The sequence below is a fragment of the Phascolarctos cinereus genome, unplaced genomic scaffold (assembly GCF_003287225.1).
Source record: "Phascolarctos cinereus isolate Bilbo 61053 unplaced genomic scaffold, phaCin_HiC Scaffold_8;HRSCAF=390, whole genome shotgun sequence".
Taxonomy (NCBI): domain Eukaryota; kingdom Metazoa; phylum Chordata; class Mammalia; order Diprotodontia; family Phascolarctidae; genus Phascolarctos; species Phascolarctos cinereus.
Genome location: NW_027556291.1, coordinates 76,811,185 through 76,827,455, shown reverse-complemented (window position 1 = coordinate 76,827,455; position 16,271 = coordinate 76,811,185).

The window sequence follows — 16,271 nt, the reverse complement described above, 5'->3', positions numbered from 1 at the left end:
CCCTTTTTACCTGTGCTCAGGTGGGTTTTCTGGGCATGGAGGGCTGCACACATCCCTCAGTGTCGTCCATCATGGCTAAGGGGATAGGCCTGATGGATTACTTTAGAGGAAGGCTGGCCTTTGGCTCAGGCTATGGGTGCCATGTTGTGGGTTTACTAAGGTACCTTCCTTGGAGAAGCCCTGGAAGGGACCAGAGGAAGCCAAGACTGTGTTCCTGAAAGAAGTCCCAGAGAACCTCCAGGGATTACTATCCCTGTTTTTTTTTTTAATTTCAGCTGAAGCATAATATATTTTATTCCAACCTTTCACCTTTATGCTGTGTGTGTCAGTCTGTTTCAAATGTGTTTCCTGTAAACAACGCATTGTAGGATTATAGTTTTTAATCCATTCTGCTATCCCTTTCTGTTTTATGGAAGAGTTCATCCCATTCACCTTCACAGTTATGATTACTATCCATCCTATTTCCCCCTGTTTATGCTTTTCTTTCTTTCTCCCTTTCCCTCCTCACTAGTGTTTTGCTTTTGACCACTGCCTCCCTCAGTCCTGCCTCCCTTCTATTAGCCCTTTCCCTTTTCTTCCCCTTTACCCTTACTACTTCTTCCCTCCCTTCTATCTTCTCTCCTTTTTCTTTCCCCCTTTCCATCCTACTGCCTATAGGGCAAGTTAGAGTTCTATACTTAACTGATTATGTTATTCCCTCCTTGAGCCCAATCAGATGAGAGTAAGGTTCAAACAATGCTCATCTCCCTCCCTTCTTTCCCTCTACTGTAATAGGTTTTTGTGCCTTTTCCTGTAACATAATTTACCCTTGTCTACCTCCTCCTTTCCTTTTCTCCCAGTACAATCCCTTCATTAGATCAGATTAATCTACTTACTTAGATCCATTTAACTCATTTAATTGGATTTTTTTTATCATTACATCAAAGTCGACTTATACCCCCCCCATGTATATCCATTTAAAATGGTGTTATAACTACAGCTCTCAAGAGTTACAAGTGTCCTCTTCCCTTGTAGGGATGTAAACAGTCCACCCTTATTAACAACATATTATATCTTTCTGTGCCATTTACGTTTTCGTGTCTTTCTTGAATCTCGTACTTGAAGATCAAATTTTTTGTTGAGCTCTGGTCTTTTTATCAGGAAGGCTTGGAAGTCCCCTATTTCATTGAATATCCGTTTCCTTCCTTGAAAAATCATGCTCATTTTTGCAGGATAGTTGATCCTTGGCTGTAATCCAAGGTCTTTTGCCCTATGGAATATCATGTTCCGTGCCCTGCAGTGTCTTAATGTAGAAGCTGCAAGGTCCTGTGTAATCCTGACTGTGGTTCCATGATATTTAAATTGTTTCTTTCTGGCTGCTTGCAGCACCTTCTCTTTCACCTGGTAATTTTGGAATTTTGCTATTATATTTCTTGGCATTGTCAATTTGGGATCTCTTTGAGGTGGTGAGTGGTGTATTCTTTCTATGGTTATTTTCCCTTCTGGTTCTAGGACTTCAGGGCAGTTTTCCTTTATGATTTCCTGAAAGATACTGTCCAGTCTCTTTTTTTTTTCATCATGATTTTCAGGCAGTCCAATAATTTTTAAATTGTCTCTCCTGGATCGATTTTCCAGGTCGGATGTTTTACCGATGAGGCATTTCACATTTTCATCTATTTTTTTCATTTTTTTGTTTCTGTTTGACTGATTCTTGCTCTGTCACATAGACATTAGTTTCCATTTATCCAATTCTAATTGTTAACACATTGTTTTCTTCTGTTAGTTTTTGTACTTCCTTCTTCAATTGGCCAATTGTATTTTTAAGGGATTTGTTTTCTTCAGTGTACTTTTTTTCCAGTTTGCCAATTGTGTTTTTTAGGGACTTGTTTTCTTCAGTGTACTTTTTTTCCAATTGGCCAATTGTATTTTTTAAGGACTCTTCTACCTCTCTCTTTAGACTTTTAAAATCCTTCTTGAGCTCTTCTAAGAAGGCTTTTTGGGCTTCAGACCAGTTCATATTCCCTTTTGATGTTGCAGATGTGGGTTTGTTGACAATGTTGTCCTCTTCAGAATTTCTGTCTTGATCTTCAGTCTTCTCATAATATGAATCTATGATACGTTTCTTTTTACTCATGCTGTTCTTTATTCCCTGGCCTTTAAAGAGACTGAGCTCTCCTGCTGGGGAACAGAGGGCACTGACCTAAGCTTCTTGTGTTGGGAGCCTAGGTCTTGGTCACTGACTTTGTGTGCTGGGGCCTCTTATGTTGGCAATTTGAGCCTGTAGGGATCTGGCAGCTTACCCTGTGTTGGGCTGGAATCAGCAAGGCTGGAACTTTCAGGTAATTCTATGTTGCCTGCTTTTCCTTTCCTTTAGCTTTCTTCAGCTCCTTTTAGATGGGTGCTTCAGGGTGTTTATCTGCCTGGGGCCCCTTGCAATGCTGCCTTCCTTGTTTCTGCTAATGCACTGGGAGATTCCTTTGAGGTAGAGTGCTGAGGCACCTGGTGGTTTTCTGAGCTGGTTTCCACCAGTTCCCCTGCCCTCACTGAGGCACTCAGAGGTCCAGGTGTTGGTGTTTGCCTGCTCTACCACCTGGGCTTCAGGATCTCTTCCTGGTTGACAGTTGGAGGTTCCGAGAGCTTACCTGGTGTTGGGCTGGAATCAGCAAGGTTGGGACTTTAGGAAGACTTTAGGTTGCTTTCTTCAGCTCCTTTCAGATGAATGCTGCAGAGTGCTTATCCACCTGGGACCCTTTGTAGTGCTGCTTGGATTATTTTTGCTAAGGCACTGGGAGACCCGTTTGCTGGGCTGCTGCCCTGCTGTTCCCTGTCTTTCTTCTAGTTCAGCTGTTTCAGGTTTTTTTTTTTCTGGGGTGATATTTTCTGCGTTTTCAGAGGTTGATAGGGGAGAGTGAGAGTGACTACCTTTTTACTCCACCATCTTGGCTCCTGCTCCTGGATCTATTTTTCAGGTCAGTTGTTTTACCAACGAGATATTTTACGTTTTCATCTATTTTTTTTTATCCTTTTGTTTCTCTTTGACTGATTCTCACTCTCTCACGGAGTCATTAGCTTCCACTTGCCCAAATACAATTTTTAACAAATTGTTTTTTTTTTCTATTAGGTTTTGTACCTCCTTCTCCATTTGGCCCATTTTACTTTTTAAGGAGTTCTTCTTCTCAGTGAGTTTTTGTGCTTCCTTTTTCATTTGGCCAATTCTGTTTTTTAAGGAGTTGTCTTCTTCAGTGTACTTTTTTCCCCCCATTTGGCCAATTGTATTTTTTAGGGACTTGTTTTCTTCAGTGTACTTTTTTCCATTTGCCCAATTGTATTTTTTTAAGAACTTGTTTTCTGCAATTAATTGTTGTCCTTCCTTTTCCAAGATATTGACTTTCTCTTGCATACCTCTCATTTCTTTTCCCAATTTTTCTTCTACCTCTCTTATTTGAATTTTGAAATCCTTCCAAGAAGGCATTTTGGGCTTCTCACCATTTTGTATTCTCTTTTAAGGTTTCAGATGTGGGTTTGTTGGCAATGTTGTCCTCTTCAGAATTTCTTCCTTGATCTTCACTTTCCCCGTAATAAACATCTATGGTACGTTTCTTTTTACTTATGGTGTTTGCTTATTTCTTGGCCTTTAAAAAAAAAAATTGAGCTCTCCTGTTGGGGAGCAGAGGGCACTGACCCAAGCTTCTTGTGTTGGGAGCCTGGGGCCTGGTCACTGGCTTTGTGTGTTGGGGCCTCAGATGCTGGCAGTTGGAGGCTGTAGAGTTCTGACAGCTTACCTGGTATTGGGCTGGAATCAGCAACACTGGAACTCTAGGGGTAGGGGTGGGCAGTCTGGCCTCTGGAGGTTGCCTGTTCACCTGGGCCTTTTGCTTTCTTCGGCTCTTTGCAGATGGATGTTTTGCTGCTACTGGATGTTTCTCTGCCTGGGGCTCTCCTTCTTGGAGTTGTACTTCCCAGAGTTTTGCTGAGGCACTGGGAGACTTGGCTACCAGAGAACACTGAGGCATGTGGTGGTTTTCTAAGCCAGTTTCCATTGATTATCCTGCCTGTACTGAGGCACTCAGGGGTCCTGGTGTTGGTGTTTGTCTGCTACACCACCTGGGGTTTAGGATCTCCCCCCACTATGCTGAGGTGAGGCTTTCCCCTGGCTTGCTGGGATGTCTCTCATTCTATACTGCTCCCCTTCTCCCCAGGCAAGAGGGGTCTTTCTCGTTAATTCCTCAAGCTTCCTGGGCTACAGGACTGCTGTACCCTGTCTTTCTTCTGGTTCAGCTGTTCCAGGGTTTTGCTGGGGCAGTATTTTCTGGGCTTTCAGAGGTTAATAAGGGATAATGAGAGTGACTGACTTCTTACTCTGTCATCTTGGCTTCCGGAAGTGGAAATCCAACGGGCTTTCATTCGCTATGGTCAGGCTTCCCCTGGTAATTCTGAGTCAGGCACCAAAGGCTTTGATCTGGTGAGGATTTTTCCAATTCTGCTTTTTAAGGCATTCTTCTCCTCATTGGATTTTTGGACCTCTTTTGCCATTTGGGTTAGGCTCTTTTTTAAGGTATTATTTTCTTCAGTATTTTTGGGGGTCTCCTTTAGCAAGCTGTTGACTTGTTTTTCATGATTTTCCTGCAACACTCTCATTTCTCTGTCCAGTTTTTCCTCTACTTCTCTTACTTGCTTCTCAAAATCATTTTTGAGCTCTTCCATGGCCAGGGACTGATTCATATTTTTGTTTGGATGTAGGAGCTTTGACCTTGTTGTATTCTTCTGGTTGTATGTTTTGATTTTCTTTGTCACCAAAGTAAAATTCTATGGTCTGACATTTTTTGTGCTGTTTGCTCATGATCCCAGCCAATTATTTGAGTTATAAACTCTTTGTTAAGGTAGGGGTCTGCTTCCAGTGTAGAGAATGTACTGTCCCAAGCTTTGGGGGTTTTGTGCAGCTGTTTTCAGAGATACTTCTAGGCACCTGTAAGTTTTTAGTTCTTCCAAGGTGGTGTGATAAGGGGCGAGGTGTTTACTCCTTTCCTGGCCTGTGCTCTGGTCTATGAGTGACCACAAGCACTCTTTTCTGCCTTGGAACTATGAGAAGGATTCTCTTTTCAGCACTGCCACAAACTCCACCACACCAGCACTCCTCCTTGCCCCAGGATCACCACCCAGAACTGTGACCCAGATCCAAGCACAGGCAAAGTAAGAGATTCCTGCCTCAGCACCAGCAACGAGATCCCTGCAGTCTCCTTCTGATCAGCCACTCGATTCCCCCTCAGTACTGTACCACTTGTCTCTAGAGCCAGGACTGAGGGGCCTCAGTTGCTGATCTGTGTTGTGGTTAAGAGCCAGGAGCTCAGGTAGCAGCAGTTGCAGCTATGGCTGCCACCCCAGGGCTGCTCTAGGGCCAGGGCTAGACCACACTCATCTCTCACCCAGGTCTGATAGACCTTTCCCACTGACCTTCTAAGTTGTCTTTGGCGTTTGTGGTTTGAGAAGTCTGGAATCCATCACAGCTACCTGTTATTTAGTCTCCTGAGGCCTGCTCCAGATTCACTAATGCCTCGTTTTTGCCTGCGTGGCCCACAGTGAGCTGCGCTCCTCTCCAATCCCAGGGCAATAGACCTTTCCTATCAACCATCCAGGTTGTCTTGGGCTGGAAATTTGTTTCACTCTGTTTTTTGTTGTGGATTCTGTTACTCCAGAATTTTTTTACAGTCATTTTTACAGGTATTTGGAGGAGTTTGGGGGAGAGCTCAAGGAACCCACCATCTTGGCTCCAGCCCCCTCCAGTTGTATTTTATTTTTTTAAGGAATCATTTTCTTTAGTCAATTGTTGTCCTTCCTTTTCCAAGCTATTGATTCTGTCTTGTGTCTCATTTCTTTTCCCAACTTTTCTTCTAACTCCTTTATTTGACTTTTAAAATCCTTTTTGAGCTCTCTTCCAAGAAGGCTTCTTGGGCTTGAGACCAATTCATTTTCCCCTTTGAGGTTTCACATGTAGGCATTCCAACTATGTTGTCCTCTTCTGGGTTTGTATTTTAATCTTCCCTATCACCATAGTAGTTTTCTATTGTCAAGATTCTTTTTTGCTTCTTGCTCATATTTTTGCCTATTTAGTGATTTTTAAAGTTCAGCTCCGCTCCTGGGGTATAAGGGGTGCTGCTCCAAGATTCTTGTGTTAGCTACCAGGGGCCTGGTCCCTGGCTTTGTGTACTGGGGCCTTGGGTGCTGGTGGCTTGCTTACTGCACTGGAGTGGCCTGGCCTCATTGTGCCTGTTGTTGTCTGGTTTCTGAGGCTGGCAATTTGCCTTCTGTGCTAGGGCTGGAAGCCTCACTGTTGGTGTACTGTACTACTTGTCTCTAGAGCCAGGACTGAGGGGCCTCAGTTGCTGATCTGTGTTGTGGTTAAGAGCCTCCCACTGGCTTTCCTGGGCACTATCTCTGCTAGGCTGCACTCTTCTTTTACCCAACTGAGAGAGACCTTCCTGAAGTCCTTCTAAGTTTACTTAAGCTGGAAAATTGTTTCACTCCATCTTTTTGTATGTTCTATTGCTCTAGAATCAGTTTAGAGACTTGATTTAATGTTGTTTCTGAGGGAAACTGCGGAGAGCTCAGGCAACATCCTGGCTACTCTCTTCCTCCTTCATTTATGATTTCTGGAAATACAGCTTTGGAAAACCAGACTTTGATAAAACTCACTGGTAATCAAAAGAAGCTACTTGACCATGCCTTATACCAAATCACTCTGGTTCTCATTTACTGGCTAACAAGTTCCAGCTCAAGCTTCACTTAGTCGTTGTTTGGGTTTTAATGGCTTAGAATGAGTGTGAGTAGTAATTGTTTCTGTTTTGGCAGGAAACCCTAAGGGTCTTCCCCTTCAAGATTGATTACTTTTTGACTAGGTAAGAAAGATCATTTTTACCTCATTTCTTACCTAGCCTTAATCACTGAATGGGTGTTGTTGCCTCCATCAAACTGAGAACTAGGAAAGACCTTAGCTTAAAAAAAAAAAACACAAAATCTCCCACTCCATTGGGGGCCATCTTTAGTCATCTTGTTCTATATCTTGCCATTGGACCCAGATGGCTCTGGAAGAGAAAGTGAGGCTGGTGACTTTGCATAGCCCTTCCTCACTTAAATCCAATTCACTTGCATGTCATGGCATCACCTCCCTGATGAAGAAACAAACTGCTGCAAGCCTGATACCTTCATTGCTACCTGCAACCTTATTCCTGCTGCCTCCACTCCAAAAATGCTAGCATGAGGGAAGTGAAAACACATGCCCAAAGAAAAAGAGACTAAGGGGTGGGCAAAGTAAACGCAATGGACAGAGGTCTGGCACTGGGCTCAGAAGGTATGGCTGTCCCTATCAGGACTTTGTCACTCTTTGCTTATTTGATCTGGTGAAAGTACCCTTAGGTGCTTGCCTGCTAGTTCTACTATGGTGGCAAAAAGCACATCGTACTTTATTAAAGTACATTTATAATTATGACCTACACAATCATCATCATTTTGCATCAATATTTCAAATAAAAGATCAGTTAGGAAAAGGACAGAATAACTTAATGAGGCCATCAGGAGGCACTCCTCAAGAATTGCCTGTTCCCCTCCCCATGCCTAAGCTCTACACACACTTTTCCCTCCATGAGTTGTACAAACTTATTTGTCAAAGATAACAATAGTGATTTCAATTTGAAGTTGATCTACAAGGGAAAAATTAATAAAATCTTCCAAGGAACAGACTTACCAAAAATGAGGGCAGAAAGAATGAAAAGATCATGTAATACACAGGCAAAGAGAGGGGGCAGTTGATTATCTATTTGGTAGGAGAAAAACCCCCTTGAGGACCTAAAGGGCCACATGTTCCCCACCCCTGGTCTAAGATAATGAATTAAATTAAATAAACTTACTTTTCTCATGTAGCTGTGACTGATGCAAAACAAAAGTTGTCCCCAAGAAGGAGACTACTAAAATATTCAGAGAAATAGTGTTATTAAAAAAACAGGGAAGAGGAGGCAGAGCCAAGATAGCAGAGTAAAGGTAGGGATTAGCATGAGCTTCTCCCAAACCCCTCCAAGTACCTTTAAAAAAATGACCCTAAAAATTCTAGAAAAGCAGAACCCACAAAAAGACAGAATGAAACAAATTTCCAGCCCAAAATTACTTGGGAGTTCAGCAGGAAAGGTCTATTGCACCAGGGTGAGAGAGGAGCACAGTCCAGCACAGGCTGTTCCAGTGCAGACTGAGCTCCTGCAAACCTGGAGCAGGCTTTGGAGCCATTGAATCACTGACAGCAGTGATGGTTTCCACACCTCTATGCCCATAGATGCCAAAGACAACTCAGAAGGTCAGCAGGAAGGGTCTGTCACACCTAGGTGAGAAGGCAGCAGAAGCCAGTGCAGGCCATGCCAGCATAGCCCTGGCCTCAGCAAACTAGGAGCAGGCCTTGGGAGTGACTGAATCAATAGTCACAACAGCTGCTTCTGGAGCACTCAGCCCACAAGTAATCTGGGTCACAGTCCTGGGTACCAGTCCCAGGGTGAGGAGGAGCACTAGCACACTCCAGCTTGCTGCCACAGTGGAGGGGGACCCCTTCTCACAGTTCTAAGGCAGAAAAAAGTGCTTGTGGTTGCTCACAGACCAGAACACAGGCCAGGAGAGTAGTAACACCTCTCCTTAGACCATACCACCGTGGAAGAAGTGAAAACTTACAGGTTCCTAGAAGTATCTCTGAAAACAACTGCACAAACCCTTGAAGCTTGGGACAGTGTGCTCTCTATCCTGGAAACACAGCCCTACTTTAACAAAGAGTTAAAAGTCAAATAACAGGCTGGTAAAATGAACAAACAAAAAAAGCCTCTGACTATTGAAAATTACTATGGTGATGAGGAAGATGAAAACACATACTCAAAAGAAGACAACAAAGTCAAAGCTGTCAGAAGTGTTAAAGAAAAATATGAATTGGTCTCAGGCCATGGAAGAGCTCAAAAAGAATTTTGAAGAGCAAGTAAGAGAGGTAGAGTAAAAACTGGGAAAAGAAATGAGAGTGATGCAAGAAAGGCAATGAGAAAAGAGTCAACAGCTTGGTAAAGGAGACACAAAAAAATACTGAAGAAAATAACACCTTAAAACAGACTAGGACAAATGTTAAAAGAGGTCCAAAAAGCCAATGAAGAGAAGAATGCCTTCAAAAGCAGAATTGGACAAATGGAAAAGGAGGTCCAAAAGCTTACTGAAGAAAATACTTCCTTAAAAATTAGAATGGAGCAAATGGAAGCTAACAACTTTATGAGAAATCAAGAAACAAGAAAACAAAACCAAAAGAATGAAAAAATAGAAGACAATGTGAAATATCTCATGGGGAAAACAACTGACCTGGAAAATAGATCCAGGAGAGATCATTTAAAAATTACTGGACTACCTGAAAGCCATGATCCAAAAAAAAAAAAAAAAAAAAAAAAAAAAAAAAGGAGCCTAGATATCATCTTTTAAGAAATTATCAAAGAAAACTGCCCTGATATACTAGAACCAGGGTAAAATAGAAATTGAAAGAACCCACCCACCCCCTCCTGAAGGAGATTCCAACACGAAAACTTTCAGGAATATTATAGCCAAATTCCAGAGTTCCCAGGTCAAGAAGAAAATATTAGAAGTAGCCAGAAAGAAACAATTCAAGTATTGTGGACACACAATCAGGATAACACAAGATTTAGCAGCTTCTACATTAAAGGATCAGAGGGCTTGGAATATGATATTGTGAAAGTTTAAGGAACTAGAATTACAACTAAGAATCACCTACCCAGAAAAACTGAGTATAATCCTTCAAGGGAAAAAAATGGATATTCAATGAGACAGTGGACTTTCAAGCATTCTTAATGAAAATACCAGACCTGAATAGAAAATTTGACTTTCAAAGACAAGACTCAAGGAAGCATAAAAAGGTAAACAAGAATGGGAAATCATAAGAAACTAATAATTTTAAACTTTTTACATTTCTACCTGGAAAGATGATATTTGTAACATAAGACTTTTCTCCTTATTGGTATAGTTAGAAGGAGTATATAAAGATAGAGGGTACAAGTGTGAATTGAATATGAAGGGATGATATCTAAAAAATAAAATTAAGGGATGACAGAAATGTACCAGGAGAAAGAGAAAGGGAGAGGTAGAATGAGGTAAATTATCTCACATGAAAGAGGTAAGTAAAAGTTTGTACAGTGGAGGGGAAGAATAAGGAAGTGAGAGGGAATGAGTGAACCTTAGTCTCATCAGAATTGGCTCAAAGAGGGAATAACACACACATTCCATTGGGCATAGAAATCTATCTTACCCTACAGGAAAGAAGGAGGGGAAGGGGATAAGAGAAGGAGGGAGTGATGGAATGGGTGGCAGATTTGGGGAGGGGGACAGTCAAGCAAAACACTTTTGAGGAGGGACAGAGTAAAAAGAGAGAGAGAATAGAATAAACGGGGGAATAGAATAGAGGGAAATACAGTTAGAAATAGTAACTGTGAAAAAATTTTTGAATTAAGTTTGTCTGATAAAGGCCTCATTTCTCAAACATATAGAGAACTGAGTCAAATTTATAAAAATAAGAGCCATTCCTCAACTGATAAATGATTAAAAGATATGATCAGTTTTCAGGTGAAATAATCAAAGCTATCTATAGCCATATTTTTTAAAAAATACTTTATTGATTGGAGAAATGAAAATTAAAACAATTCTGAGGTACTACCTCATATGTATTAGATTGACTAATAGGACAGAAAAGGTAAATGACAAATGTTGGAGGGGATGTGGGAAAAATGATACTTTAATGAGCTGTTGGTGGAGTTGTGAGCTGATTCAACCATTCTGTAGAGCAATTTGGAACTCCACTCAAAAGGCTTTAAAACCATCCATACCCTTTGACCTAGCAATACTACTACTAAGACTGTATACCAAAAGAGATAAAGAACAAAAAGGAAAAGGACCTATGTGGACAAAAATATTTATAGCAGCTCTTTTCTGGGGATAAAGAATTAGAAGTTGAGGGGAAGCCCATCAATTGGGGAATGGCTGAATAAGTTGTGGTATGTGATTATGATGGAATACTATACCTATATTTAATATAAGATGGAACACTGTAAGAAATGATGAACAGTATGCTTTCAGAAAAACCTGGAAAGACTTGCATGGGCTGATGCAAAGTGAAATGGACTGTGTATACAATAATATCAATATTGTCAGATGATCAGCTGTGAATGACTTAGCTATTCTCAGCAATACAATGATCTAAGACAACTCTGAAGGATTATGATGAAAAATGCTATCCATCCCCAGAGAAGGAACTGATGGTGTCTGAATACAGATTGAAGCATATTTTTTTTACTACTTTAATTTTCTTGAGTTTTTTTTTCTTGTCTATGTTTTCTTTCACAACATGGCAATTACAGATATGTTTTGCATTACTACACATGAATAACCTATATCAAATCACTTGTCTTCTCAATGAGGGGAATTAGGGATGGAGGAAGGGAAAAAATTTGGAATTCAAAGTTTTAAAAATGAATGTTAAAAATTGTTTTTAAATAACGGGGGGAAACAAAATACTAAATGAAAGCTAAAATAAATATATTTTTTAAAAAGAGTGAAGAAATAATGTTAACAACAAGTGATTCACAAAAAGAAGAGCAATTGACAACTGGGGAGGCTGGGGTACATACATTGTCCTTCACAATCTCTCTCCATGCTGCCTTCATTCCTGAAATGTTAGCTTGTAGGAAGTATAAACACATGACTATAAAAAAAATCATGGTCAAATTAAATGCAGTGGACAGAAGGCAGGCACAAGCATCAAAATACATAAGGGATACCTTTCTCAACTTTCACTTTCATTATTTGGTGACTACCTGCCAAATGTCTATGGTGGTTAAATTAGACGAAACATGAAGAGAATAATGTGTAAGGAAGATTGTTATTATTCTCATAACATCATCATCCTTATTATAATTATCATTGTTGTCATTATCAATAAATTGAATGAGCAAAAATGCTTTATCACATCCACAATGTTAAAAGTTCTTTTAAAAAGTGAATTATGCAAACTTCTTTATTTAATGTAACACTAACTGATACAATATGAAATTTTCCCACAAGAGGGGAGATTGCTAAATCTCCAGAGAAATGGTGCTATAAAAAATAAGGGCCAAATATTGTCAACATCAAGGGATTTACCAAAAAAAAGGGGGTGGTGGTGGGGGAAACAGCAAGTTATAACCAGGGTGGCCAAGGAAACAAGCTGAAGCTTTGTATACACATTATCAACCACTGTATTTATTCATACTGTCTCCATACCAGAAATGCTAGCTTGGAAGAAGGGAAAACTCCCATGGGGCAGCTAGGTGGTACAGTGGATAGAGTACTGGACCTGGAGTCAGGAGGACCTGAGTTCAAATCTGGCCTCTGACACAAAACACTCACTACCTGTGTGACTCTGGGCAAGTCACTTAACCCCAAATTACCTCACCAAAAAAAAAAAAAGTAAAAAAAAGAAAGAAAATTAATGACTAAAGTGGAAAAAAACCCACTTCTGTACAAACTAAATGTGATGGACAGAGGCTTGAAACTGGGCTGAGAACACATAGATATTCTGATCAGATATTTCTCTTGCTACCTATTTAATTTGGGGCAAATAGCATTAAGTATTCCTGCAGTTGTTAAAAGAGATTAAATGTTTATAGAATGATATATAAAGGCAGTTAATAATATTAATTTTGTCATCATCAAACAGTTGCCAAAACACTTAAAATTGGAGTTCAGTGAAGGGTGGAGTAGAATAATATCATGAGGACCATTTCCATGGTTTCCCTGACCACCTGCCCATATACAACCTCCTTAAGTTCCTTAAAAATGAAATATACAGGGGAGGCAGAGCCAAGATGGTAGAAAAAAGGTAGCAACTAGCCTGAGCTCTCCCCCAAACCCCTCTGAACACCTTTAAATAATGCCATAAAACTATTCCTGGAGCAGCAGAATCCATGGGACAGGGTGAAATAATTTTCCAGCCAAAGACAACTTAGAAGGTCAGCAGGAAAGGTCTGTCATGCCTAGGTAAGAGTGGAGGACAGTATAGCGACAGGCCAAGTCTGGACTGCCCCAGCCCCAGCACATCAGGAGCAGGCCTTGGGAGTGACTGAATCAGCAGCGGCTACAGCTGCTTCCAGAGCTCCCATCTATGAATGGTAAGGGGGTCGAACAACTGGTCAGAAGGCGACTACAGGGGTCTCTTTACTAGCACTGAGGCAGCATTCTGTTGCTTTGTCCATACTTGGATCCTGGTCATAATCTTTGGTGGCAGTTTCAGGGTGAGATAAAGCACGAGCACACCCCAGCTTGCTACCACAGTTGAGGAGGGGCCCTCCTCACAGTTCCAGGACAGAAAAGAGTGCTTGTGGTCATTCCCAGACCAGAACGCATGCCAGTAGAGTAGTAAACACACCTATCCTTAGATCATAACCCCTTGGAAGAACTGAAAATATACAGGTCCCTAGAAGTATCTCTGAAAATGGTTGCACAAAACTTCTGAAGCTTGGGGAAATGAGCCCGGCAGCCTGGGAACTGAGTCTCACTTTAACAAAGAGTTAAAAGTCAAGAAATAGGCTGGGAAAAAGAGCAAACAATGGGAAAAAAAAGTCTGACTATAGAAAGTTACTATGGTGACAAAGAAGATCAAAAAACATACTCAGAAGAAGACAACAAAGTCAAAGCTCCTGCATCCAAAGCCTCTAAGAAAAATATGAATTGGTCTCAGGCTATGGAAGAGGGCAAAAGGATTTTGAAAATCAAGTAAGAGAGGTAGAGAAAAATTGGGGTCTAGGCCCTGTGTGTCAATATCTGGTTCTGCTGCTCACTGTCTCTGGGAGATTAGTCAAGTCACTTGACTTCTCTGTGCCTCAGTTTCTCCATCTAACTAAGAGTGGATGCAGGGCCAGTAGAGAGGATGGCATAGGGAAGAGAGGCAGGTTATGGCTGCTGACTGCCAACTTATACCCAACTGCTCTGTCTCTGATACCTGCCAGCTCCCTGTCCCTCCCCCAGAGTGCCTGCAAACAAAGGTGTGCCCCACCCCCACCCATCCCAATGAATGGCAGGCCTGGGCATAGTAATGACCCTCAGAGCTAGACAGTTGCCCACTCTCTTTCCATCACTCCTCACTCAAGGTTGAACTAAAGATCCACTTTCAGCTCCCAGGCTAGATGGAGCTTGAGTGAGGCTGTGGTTTGGGGAACCTTCCCAGGCCTTAGTGCCTTTTCCTATTAGCAAGCAAGAGAGAGAGGGGAACAAGCCCCAGCATACACACACATATCAGGATATATCCTCTGCCTTCCTCCTCATTCCCTCCCACTGTTCCCTTCCACAATCTCCAGGTCTCCTTGAGATGAGGGAAGCATGGGCAGCAAGCAGTACCAAGCAGTATGACCCCCAAGTCTGATCCCAGGGATGCCACCTTCCCCAGAGCAGAAGAGGCAAAGAGCCCCAGGGCAGGGACTGCTGCCCTCCTGCCTCCCTTGTTTACTGGTAAAGGTTTGGAAGAGATAGGGGCCTAAAAACAGCAGGTCCTGCAGTAGTGGTGGCAGCTCTGGCAGCAGCTACTCCTGATCACAGGATCACAGACTTTCCTGATCAGCCCACAGACTCAGTGCTTGAAAGTCACCTATTTCAACTTCCAGGAGCCAACATGGCAGAGTAAGCAGTAAGTAGCTCTCACCCTCCCTTACTGACCTTGAAAAACCCAGAGAACATTGCCCCAGGAAGAATCCTGAACTAGCGGAGTCAGCAGAAAGAGGAGTTACAACAGTCTTTTACTGCTGAGGTTAGGGGGATTAACAGGAAAGGTCCTTCTTGCTGTGGCTGAAGGGGACCAGTACAGAGTATCAACAAGTACATTTCTTTGCAACATTATCCCAACTGTGTCCTTCTCCCATGCTGTTCCCATAAAACACCATGTACTTTTCGTTCCCGGAATGTTCCCAATACTTGATACTTGAACTGGCAATACTTGATACACAAGTTAGCAATCCTGGATGTCTCTTTGTGCTAGAGCTGACTGTGCTTGAGCTAGCAACATTGTGTTATAGTTTGAGCTTGCCTAGTATCAGAGTTCTGCTGATTGGGGAATGCAAGGTCCGTGGATGGAGAACCGAGCCAGGATATTCGCCCATCACTGAAGTCTCATGAACAGCCTGTGGTCCTCAACGTCCTGCAGGTCCCTATAGGTAACAAAGAAGATTAAAACATATAACCAGAAGACAACAAAGTCAAAGCATCTACATCCAAAGCCTCCAAGAAAAGTATGAATCAGCCCCAGGCCTTAGAAGAGCTCAAAAAGGATTTTGAGAAGCAAGTAAGAGAAGTAGAGGAAAAACTGGGAAGAGAAATGAGAGTGATGCAAGAAAATCATAGAAGGTGAAATGACTGGTATGGTCATTGTTTTCTATGTTGCTTCTTGCTCATGTTGTTTGCCTTTTTTGGGCTTTTAAAGTTGATCCGTACTTCTGGGCCACAGGGGTCACTGTTCCAGGCTTCTTGTGCTGGGGGCTAGGGGCCTGATTACTGGTTTGCTGAGGTGGGGCTTGCCACTGCCTTCCTGTCTTACAATCAGGAAATCATGGCATCATTTTGTCCACTCCCTGCTTATGGTGGAGAAAGTAGAGGCCCAGAGAAGAAAGGGAATTTACCCAAGATCACTTGGGTAGTAAGTGACAAAGCCACAACTTGAAGCTAGGACTTGTTCTTCAAGTCTTATGTCCTTCCAAACCCCATAAATGCATCTCCAAGTATAATTCCTCTCTCTCTCTCTCTGTACATAATTTTCATATCTAGTCAGTGCTCCCAATACACTTGGACTGCTCTGGCTGTTGTACTGGTATAGGGTAAAGGAGGAAGCTTCCTCAACCAATAGAGATTTGCGCCTGCTCTCAGAGAGTTACCAGAAGCATTGAGAGGGCAATTGACTTGCCCTCAGACCTGCTTCCACAGACAATAGTTGTCAGAGGCAAGACTAGTGCCTAGGGCTTCCTGACTGCTCTCATTATCTTTTCCCCTATTCCTCCTCCCCAAACTATTATTTTCCAGGGCAACCCCATCCTCCCAGGTCCCCAGGCTTGCAACTTTGATGTCATCCTCCACTTCCCACTATCTCTCAGCACCCACATCCAATCTGTTGCCAAGGCCTATCAATTTCATCATTGTGACATCCCTTGAATATGCCCTATTCTTTCCTCTTTGTCTGGAAGTTCATACTTCCACTACCCAATCTC